Source organism: Nycticebus coucang, chromosome 12 (genome assembly GCF_027406575.1).
Source record: "Nycticebus coucang isolate mNycCou1 chromosome 12, mNycCou1.pri, whole genome shotgun sequence".
Taxonomy (NCBI): Eukaryota; Metazoa; Chordata; class Mammalia; order Primates; family Lorisidae; genus Nycticebus; species Nycticebus coucang.
This window is the reverse complement of record NC_069791.1, coordinates 101,932,896-101,943,662: the sequence shown is the minus strand read 5'-3', so window position 1 is coordinate 101,943,662 and position 10,767 is coordinate 101,932,896. Positions and strand designations below refer to the sequence as shown.

General features: G+C 39.5%; 1 pseudogene across 1 annotated transcript; it reads right to left on the bottom strand.

The window, feature by feature from the left end:
* Nucleotides 1-9,310: 9,310 nt before the first annotated feature.
* LOC128561484 (heterogeneous nuclear ribonucleoprotein A1-like) lies at nucleotides 9,311-10,767 on the bottom strand (annotated as a pseudogene). Its single transcript, XR_008373262.1, has one exon. The product of XR_008373262.1 is annotated as a heterogeneous nuclear ribonucleoprotein A1-like (transcript).

Below are 10,767 nucleotides of genomic sequence, written 5' to 3'. Positions count from 1 at the left end.
GGCACCCGCCACAATGCCCGGCTATTTTTCTGTTGCAGTTTGGCCAGGGCTGGGTCTGAACCCGCCACCCTCGGCATATGGGGCAGGCGCCCTACTCACTGAGCCACAGGCGCCGCCCCCCCCCCAGCTTTATTTTTATTACTAAGAACTGCCTTAGCTATACGGGTTTTTTTCCGGTTCCATACAAAACGCAGAATCATTTTCTCCAAGTCTTGAAAGTACGATGTTGGTATTTTGATAGGAATGGCATTGAATAGGTAGATTGCTTTGGGAAGTATACACATTTTAACAATGTTGATTCTTCCCATCCATGAGCATGGTATGTTCTTCCATTTGTTAATATCCTCTGCTATTTCCTTTCCGAGGATTTCATAGTTTTCTTTATAGAGGTCCTTCACCTCCTTTGTTAGGTATATTCCTAGGTATTTCATTTTCTTTGAAAGTATGGTGAAGGGAGTTGTGTCCTTAATTAGCTTCTCATCTTGACTGTTATTGGTGTATACAAAGGCTACTGACTTGTGGACATTGATTTTATATCCTGAAACATTACTGTATTTTTTGATGACTTCTAAGAGTCTTGTGGTTGAGTCTTTGGGGTTCTCTAAGTTTAAGATCATGTCCTCAGCAAAGAGGGAGAGTTTGACCTCCTCTGCTCCCATGTGGATTCCCTTTATTTCCTTGTCTTGCCTAATTGTATTGGCTAGAACTTCCAACACTATGTTGAATAGTAAAGGTGACAGAGGACAACCTTGTCTGGTTCCAGTTCTAAGAAGAAAAGCTTTCAGTTTTACTCCATTCAGTAAAATATTAGCTGTGGGTTTGTCATAGAAAGCTTCAATCAGTTTTAGAAATGTGCCACCTATGCCTATACTCTTCAGTGTTCTAATTAGAAATGGATGCTGGATTTTATCAAATGCTTTTTCTGCATCTATTGAGAGGATCATGTGATCTTTATTTTTGCCTCTGTTAATATGGTGGATAACGTTTATGGACTTGCGTATGTTAAACCAGCCTTGCATCCCTGGGATGAAGCCTACTTGATCATGATGAATGACTTTTTTGATGATAAGCTGTAATCTATTGGCTAGGATTTTGTTGAGAATTTTTGCATCTATATTCATGAGTGAGATTGGTCTGAAATTCTCCTTTTTGTTTGGGTCTTTTCCTGGTTTTGGTATCAGGGTGATGTTTGCTTCATAGAATGTGTTGGGGAAGATTCCTTCTTCCTCAATTTTTTGGAATAATTTCTGCAGGAATAAGCTCTTCTTTGAAGGTTTGATAGAATTCTGGTGTGAAGCCTTCTGGACCAGGGCATTTTTTGGTTGGAAGCTTTTTTATTGTTTCTCTGATCTCAGTGCTTGAAATTGGTCTGTTCAGGAGCTCTATTTCTTCCTGGCTAAGTCTAGGGAGAGGATGTGATTCCAAATATTGATCCATTTCCTTCACATTGTCAAATTTCTGGGCATAGAGTTTCTGGTAGTATTCAGAGATGATCTCTTGTATCTCTGTGGGATCAGTTGTTATTTCCCCTTTATCATTTCTGACTGAGGTTACTAGAGATTTTACTTTTCTATTCCTCATTAGTCTGGCCAATGGTTTATCTATTGTATTTATTTTTTCAAAAAACCAACTCCTTCTTTCATTAATTTTCTGAATGATTCTTTTGTTTTCAATTTCATTGATCTCTGATTTGATTTTTGATATTTCTTTTCTTCTACTGAGTTTAGGCTTAGATTGTTCTTCTTTTTCCAATTCCATAAGGTGGCTTGTGAGATTGTTGATGCGCTCTCTTTCTGTTTTTCGAATGTAGGCATCTAAAGTGATTAATTTTCCTCTCAAAACTGCTTTTGCAGTATCCCACAGGTTTTGGTAGCTTCTGTCTTCATTGTTGTTATGCTCAAGTAAGTTAATGATTTCCTGTTTTATTTCTTCCTGCACCCATTTGTTATTCAACAGAAGATTGTTTAATTTCCATGCCTTTGTGTGGGATCGGGCGTTTTTGTTAGAGTTGAGTTCCACCTTTAGTGCCTTATGTTCTGAGAAGATGCAAGGTAAAATTTCAATTCTTTTAATTCTGTTGATATTTGTTTTGTGACCCAGGATATGATCAATTTTGGAGAATCTTCCATGGGGTGATGAGAAGAATGTATATTCTTTATCTTTGAGATGGAGTGTTTTATATGCGTCTATCAAGCACAGTTGTTCTAGGGTCTCATTTAAATCTCTTATATCTTTGTTTAATTTGTGTTTAGAGGATCTGTCCAGCTCTGTAAGAGGAGTGTTAAAGTCCCCTGTTATTATGGTATTATCAGGTATCATATTGCTCAGACTGAGTAAGGTCTGTTTCAAGAATCTGGGAGCATTTAAATTGGGTGCATAAATATTTAGAATTGAAACATCTTCTTGTTGTATTTTTCCCTTGACCAATATAAAGTGACCATCTCTGTCTTTTTTGACTTTAGTTGCTTTAAATCCACATGTATCTGAAAATAAGATTGCAACTCCTCTTTTCTTCTGAATTCCATTTGCCTGAAAAATTGTCTTCCAACCCTTGACACGGAGCTTTAATTTGTCTTTTGAAGCCAGGTGTGTTTCTTGCAGACAGCAAATGGATGGCTTGTGTTTTTTAATCCAGTCAACCAATCTATGTCTCTTCAGTGGGGAATTCAAGCCGTTAACATTTATTGAGATAATTGATAAGTGTGGTAGTATTCTATTCGTCTTATTTTGTGAGAGTCCATTGCTTAGTTTTATCTTTTGCATCAGTGTGGAGGTTAGGTTCTGTCCTTTAATTTCTGAGTTCTTACTTTGCTGCTGATCCATTGTGGTGCTCAGTGTGCAGAACAGGTTGAAGTATTTCCTGTAGAGCTGGTCTTGTTGTGGCAAATTTGCTCAATGTTTGTATATCCGTAAATGATTTGATTTCTCCGTCAATTTTGAAGCTTAGCTTAGCAGGGTATAGAATTCTGGGCTGGAAATTGTTCTGTTTAAGTAGATTAAAGGTAGATGACCATTGTCTTCTTGCTTGGAAAGTTTCATTAGAGAAGTCTGCGGTCACTCTGATGGATTTGCCCCTGTAGGTCAACTGGCGCTTACTCCTGGCAGCTTGCAGAATCTTTTCTTTTGTCTTGACTTTGGACAGGTTCATCACAATGTGTCTTGGAGAAGCTCGGTTAGAGTTGAGGCGACCTGGGGTCTGATATCCCTCTGAAAGCAGTGTGTCAGAATCTTTGGTGATATTTGGGAAATTTTCTTTTATAATATTCTCTAGTATGGCTTCCATTCCTCTGGGGCATTCTTCTTCCCTTTCTGGGATTCCTATAACTCGTATGTTGGAACGCTTCATAAAGTCCCATAATTCTGACATAATTCTGCTTTCTCTCTCTTCTTTTCTGCCTCTTTTACTATCTGAGTTATCTCAAGAACTTTGGCTTCTACCTCTGAAATTCTTTCTTCTGCATGGTCTAACCTGTTGCTGATACTTTCCATTGCATCTTTAAGTTCCCTAATTGACTGTTTCAGTTCCTTCAGCTATGCTATGTCCTTTTTATATTCTTCGTATCGTTCCTCTCTTATTTGATTATTCTGTTTTTGGATTTCCTTTTGGTTATTTTCCACTTTATTCGCAGTTTCCTTCATTGTTTCCATCATTTCTTTCATTGTTTTCAACATGTGTATTCTAAATTCCCTTTCTGTCATTCCTAACATTTCTTTATAGGTGGAATCCTCTGCAGTAGCTACCTCATGGTCCCTTGGCAGGGTTGTTCTGGACTGGTTCTTCATGTTGCCTGGAGTTTTCTGCTGATTCTTCCTCATGAGTGATTTCTTTTATCTGTTTCCTTGCCCTAATTTTCCTTTCGCTTCTTCTTGCTCTTTAAGTTCTCGTGCCTATGGACTAAGGGTTTGATGAGTCCTTATGGTACAGGACCAGAAAGGTGAGAAGGTTGAAGAGCAAGAAAGGGATGAAATAAAGGAGGACCGAGTGATAAGAAAAAAAAAAAAATAGAGAAAGGAGAGGGGGTGGGTAAAAGGAATATTGACAAAAAGAAGAGAGGCACAGAAAGAGGGAGACAGAGCAATATAGGTGTACAGTAGGGTACTTTCACACAACTTTAAAGAAAACCCACCTTCTGGGGGTTCCTAGTTGGGTGGTTCCCTTGAGGTCAGCAGTTCTTTGCTAACCTGGTCAGACACAGTACCCCACCTCCACCAAGTAGAGAGGAAAGACAAAAATGCTATAAATTAAACCCAAACAAGCATACAGAAAACTTTACAGGATAAAATTGGGTGAAAAACCAAATAATAGCGGTAGAAACACTAGCAAAAATGAAGTTCTAGTTATTGAAAAAGGCAGCAATGGGAAATTATAATTAAACTAGAAAAATTGAGAAAGAAAAAACATCTGTATGGAAAAGGTTGAAATTAAAAAACAAAACGACATCAACAACATCAAAATAAACAAAAAAACAACCAAACCAAAAAAAAAAAAACCACAACCAAAAACAAAGCAGTATGTATATGTTGTTGAATATTGTCTGGGCAACATGTGGTCTTCCGGGGTATGAGATGTTAATCACAGTTCTGATACAACTGGAGGCTGCTGATTTCTCAAACCCCAGCAGGCAGACATCCTAAATCTCTCTTCAGCCCACTTAAAAGGCACTTTGAACTTGTAAACTTGCTGAGCAGAAGCTTTCCCAGGAAAGTGCTTGTCGCTGGAATCACTGCTGAAGTGGCTATCCACTTACCCAGTGTGCCAAAACCGGTCTTACTCTGCCCCTGAGGGTTAGGGCTGCAAGGCAGCTCAGACACCACCCTTAGACTACTCGGTTGCTAGGTTACCAGCTCCCACCTGGATTCTAGCTCTGCGACCCTGAGGGTGGAGCTTGCCAGGGCAGATCACTCACAATGGCTCCCTGTGGCCCACAGCCAAACACTATTAGCTCCGTCTGGCTCAGCGGCTCAGACTGGGGCCCTAGACAATGGCCAAAGTTCTCTGCACCCCCGCTCAGGTTCTACCCAAGACATTTCAACTGAGTGCCAAGTCCAAAGACACCAAAACAGTTCACAGGTAAGGCCTTTCCGCTTTGCAGTCTGGCTGCTACTGAACTTACAGTTGTGGGCGGGTTTAGACCAATTGAATACACGTGACCACTTGCCGTTTTTCCACTGTTTTAGTCCTCCTCTTGGGGTCCAGAAGTCTCTCACTGACTCCCTGTATCCTCACAGGGGTGATGATAGGTAGATCCCACCAGCCAGAGATGCCTGGAGTCCTATCTCCCCAGACTCACGGTGCCCACATGCAAGGAAGCTGTTACTTGGCCGAAATCTTGCTCTCAACGTCCACATTTATTTATTTTTTTTTTATTAAATCATAGCTGTGTACATTGCTGCCAAGATGGGGTACAATATGCTGGTTTTATATACAATTTGAAATATTTTCATCAAACTGGTTAGCATAGCCTTCACGACATTTTCTTAGTTATTGTGTTAAGACATTTATATTCTACACTTAGTAAATTTCACATGTACCCTTGTAAGATGCACAAAGATGTGGTCCCACCAATCACCTTCCCTCCACCAGTCCTCCCCTTTGGGGGGGTCCCTTTCCTCTTTCCCCTTCTTCTTGGGCTATAGTTGGTTATAGCTTTCATATGAAAGCTATAAATTGGTTTCATAGTAGGGCTGAGTACATTGGATACTTTTTCTTCCATTTCTTGAGATACTTTGCTAAGAAGAAGATGTTCCAGCTCCATCCATGTAAACATGAAAGAGGTAAAGTCTCCATCTTTCTTTAAGGCTGCATAATATTCCATGGTGTACATATACCACAATTTATTAATCCATTCATGGGTTGATGGGCACTTGGGCTTCTTCCATGACTTAGCAATTATGAATTGGACTGCAATAAACACTCTGGTACAAATATCTTTTTTATAATGTGATTTTTGTTCTTCTGGGTATATACCTAGTAGAGAAATTGCAGGAACGAATGGCAGGTCTATTTTTAGATCCCTAAGTGTTCCTTTCCAAAAGGAACGTATTCGTTTGCATTCCCACCAGCAGTGTAGAAGTGTTCCCTTTTCTCCACATCCATGCCAACATCTATGGTTTTGGAATTTTGTGATGTGGGCTAATCTTACTGGAGTTAGATGATATCTCAAAGTAGTTTTGATTTGCATTTCTCTAATGATTAAGGATGGTGAGCATTCTTTCATATGTCTGTAGGCCATGTGCCTGTCTTCTTCAGAGAAGTTTCTCTTCTAGTCCCTTGACCACCCTGAAATGGGATCACATGTTCTTTTCTTGCTAATATGTTTGCCTTCTCTTTGGATTCTGGTTATTAGAGCTTTGTCAGAGACATAACCTGCAAATACCTTCTCCCATTCTGAAGGCTGTCTGCTTGCTTTCCTTACTGTGTTTTTGGCTGTACAGAAGCTTTTTTGTTTGATCAGGTCCCAGTAGTGTATTTTTGGTGTTGCTTCATTGCCTGGGCGGAGGGGCGTCCTCTTCATAAAATATTCACCCAGACTGATTTCTTCAAGCATTTTCCCTGCACTTTCTTCTTGCATTTTTATAGTTTCATGTCTTAAGTTTAAATCTTTAATCCAGTGAGAGTCGATCTTAGTGAAAGTTTTGGGTCCAGTTTCAGTCTTCTACAGGTCACCAATCAGTTCACCCAGCACCATTTGTTAAATAGGGAATCTTTTTAATTGGCTTGTCAAACATCAAATAACGGCAAGTAGCTGGGTTCATCTCTTGGTTCTCTATTCTGTTCCAGACATCTACTTCTCTGTTTTTGTGCCAGTACCATGCTGTTTTGATCACTATCGATTTATAGTATAGTCTGAGGTCCGGTAGTGTGATTCCTCCTGCTTCATTGTTATTTCTGAGAAATGTCTCAGCTATTCGAGGTTTTTTCTGATTCCATATAAAATGAAGTATTTTTTTTTTGAGATCTTTAAAGTATGACAGTGGAGCTTTAATAGGGATTGTATCAAAATTGTATATTGCTTTGGGTAGTATGGACATTTTAACAATGTTGATTCTTCCCAGCCATGAGCATGGTATGTTTTTTCTATTTGTTAACATCTTCAGCTATTTCTTTTCTTAGAGTTTCATAGTTCTCTTTATAGAGAACTTTCACATCCTTTGTTAGGTAAACTCTCAAATATTTCATCTTGTTTGGCACTACTGTGAATGGAACAGAGTCCTTGACTGTTATTTCAGCTTGACTACTGTTGGTATATAATAAAGGCTACAGATTTATGAGCATTGATTTTGTAACCTCAGATGCTGCTGTATTCCTTGATCACTTCTAAGAGTTTTGCTGTTGAATCCCTGGTGTTTTCCAGATATACAATCATATCATCTGTGAAGAGTGAAAGTTTGATTTCTTCTGACCCTACATGGATACCCTTCATTGCTTTTTCTTGCCTAATTGCAATGATTAAGACTTCCATTAAATGTTAAAAAGCAGTGGACAATGGGCAACCTTGCCTGGTTCCTGATCTGAGTGGAAATTATTTCAGTTTAACTCTGGCTGTAGGTTTGCTGTAGATGGCCTCTATCAGTTTAAGAAATGTGCCTTCTATAACAATTTTCTTATGTGTTCCGATCATGAAAGGATGCTGGATATTATCAAAAGCTTTTTCTGCATCAATTGAGAGAATCATATAGTCCTTGTTTTTTAATTTATGTGATGAATTATATTTATAGATTTACGTATATTGAACCAGCCTTGAGACCCTGGGATAAAACCCACTTGGTCATGGTGTATAATTTGTTTGATGTGTTGCTGGATTCTGTTTGCTAGGATCTTGTTGAATATTTTTGCATCAATATTCATTAGTGATATTGGTCTATAATTTTCTTTTCTTGTTGGGTCTTTTCCTGGTTTGGGGATCAAGGTGATGTTTGCTTCATAGAATGTATTGGGTAGTATTCCTTCTTTTTCTTTTTTTTTTTTTTTTTTTTTTTTGTAGAGACAGAGTTTCACTTTATGGCCCTTGGTAGAGTGCCATGGCATCATACAGCTCACAGCAACCTCCAACTCCTGGGCTTAAGCGATTCTTTTGCCTCAGCCTCCCGAGTAGCTGGTACTACAGGCACCTGCCACAACGCCTGGCTATTTTTTGGTTGCAGTTCAGCCGGGGCCGGGTTTGAACCCGCCATCCTCAGTATATGGGGCCGTCACCTTACCGACTGAGCCACAGGCACTGCCTGTATTCCTTCTTTTTCTATATTTTGGAAAAGGTTGAGTAATATAAGTACTAGTTCCTCTTTAAAGGTTTGGTAGAATTCTGACGTGAAGCCATCTGGTCCCGGGCTTTTCTTTTAGGGAGATTTTGGATAGTTGATGCTATTTCAGAACTTGATATACACCTGTTCAACATTTCCACTTCATTCTGGCTAAATCTAGGAAGGTGGCGTGCTTCCAAGTATTGGTCTATTTCCCTCAGATTTTTGTCTTTCTGGGAGTAAAGTTTCTTGTAATATTCATTAAGGATTTTTTGAATTTCTGAGGAGTCTCTTGTTATTTCGTCTTTACCATTTCTGATTGATGAAATTAGAGATTTTACTCTTTTTTTCCTGGTTAGGTTTATCTATTCTATTGATCTTTTCAAAAACCCAACTTTTTGATTTATTGATCTGTTGTATAATCCTTTTGTTTTCAATTTCATTTAACTATGCTTTAGTTTTGGTTATTTCTTTTCTTCTGCTGGGTTTGGGATTGGAATATTCTCCTTTTCCAGTTGCTTGAGATGTCCCATTAAGTTGTTAACTTCCTCTTTTTCTGTTCTCTTGAGGAAGGCTTGCAGTGCTATACATTTCCCTCCTATGACTGCCTTTGTGGTATCCCAGCAGTTCTGATAATTCGTGTCTTCATTATTGTTTTGTTCCAAAAATTTGGTAATTTCCTTCTTTTTGTTTTTCATTCAAGATAATTAAATTGATTACACATGATAATGGTAGATACACAAGCTTCATTCTCATCTGTAATTTTATCCGGTACCATTATTCAATTTAGATATATTGCATAGGATATGCCAACAATCACCTTTATAACCAATAATTCCATGATTTTCCTTGGATGACCCCTTTAAATGGTGAGCTTCAGGTCACAACAATAACCCTCAGTTCAACTACACCAAGGTTTCTGAAGACAATGGCTTCTTTGCCCAAGCAGGCTGTAAATGAATTTCAAATAGAACCTGGCATCACCCTGAAGGAATTCTAGCTTCACACTTTTGGAAAGTTTACCAAAATGGCTTCAGAGTAGACTAACTTTACACAGCACATTTAAAAAAAAAAAAAAGACACATTTATTCAGCATCATGATCAGACTATTACATTTAGCAATCAACAGCATGGGTGCAAAAAAAAAAAATCTACATTAAAACCCTTTGCTGGAATGCTTTACACTTTCCACAGAACAGAAACTAAAATAACCTGTTATACAATTAGTCACAAATACAGTCCTCGAGTTTTTTGCCCATACACAGGAGTATTGTCTAAAATATGTCTTCTTTGTAGCAGCTAGGCCCTGCCACCACTGTGCTTGGCTGAGTTCACAAATCTGTTGTAACCTGTAGCTTCCCTGTCACTTCTCTGGCTCTCCTCTCCTGCTAAGCTTTGTTTCCTGGGAATAATTAAAACCTTCTGCCACTGCCACATCTACTGCTGCTATTGGAACCACCACAGCCACCTTGGTTTCATGGTTTGGCAAAGTATTGGCTGCCACCACCATAAGGGCCAGAGCTTCTGCCTCCAAAATTTCTTCCCTTCATGGGTCCAAAATTTGATGACTGATTGTTGTAATTGCCAAAATCATTGTAACTTCCACCACCTCCAAAATTGCTTCCACTACCACCACCAAAGCCGCCTCCAACTCCTCCATTGTTATAGCTGTCATAGCTACCACTCCTGCTGTAGCCACTGCCCTGGTTTCCATAACCCTGTCCACCACTTCCATAGCCTCTGCTTCCTCCAGAGTAACCAGGGCTGCCTCCTCCATAACCACCATCATTACCAAATCCATTGTAGCAATCCCCACTGCCACCATATCCACCACGGCTGCCACCAAAGCCACCATGACCACTGAAGTTTCCTCCACGGCCAAAGTTGTCATTTCCACCAAAACTACCTCAATGACCTCCACCAAAGTTTCCAGAACCATTTCGACCTCTTTGGCTGGACGAAGCACTAGCCATCTCTTGATTTGACAGGGCTTTCCTTACTCACAGTTGTGGCCATTCACAGTATGGTATTTCTGAATGACAATCTTATCCACAGAATCATGGTCATCAAATGTAACAAAAGCAAAGCCCCTTTTCTTGCCACTGCCTCGGTCAGTCATGATTTCAATCACTTCAATTTTCCCATACTGTTCAAAATAGTCTCTTAAGTGATGTTCTTCAGTATCTTCTTTAATGCCACAAACAAAGATCTTTTTCACAGTTAAGTGGGCACCAGGTCTTTGAGAATCTTCTCTGGAAACAGCTCTCTCTTGTTCCACGACTCTTCCATCCACTTTGTGTGGCCTTGCGTTCACTGCTGCATCACCTCTTCCACAGTGGCGTATGTGACAAACCCAAAGCCCCTGGAGTGCTTGGTGTTTGGATCTCTCATTACCATGCAGTCTGTAAGCGTTCCCCATTGCTCAAAATGGCTCCTCAGACTCTCATCAGTCGTTTCAAAGCTCAACCCTCCAATGAAAAGCTTCCACAGCTGTTCGGGCTCATTAAGAGACTCTGACTTAGACAT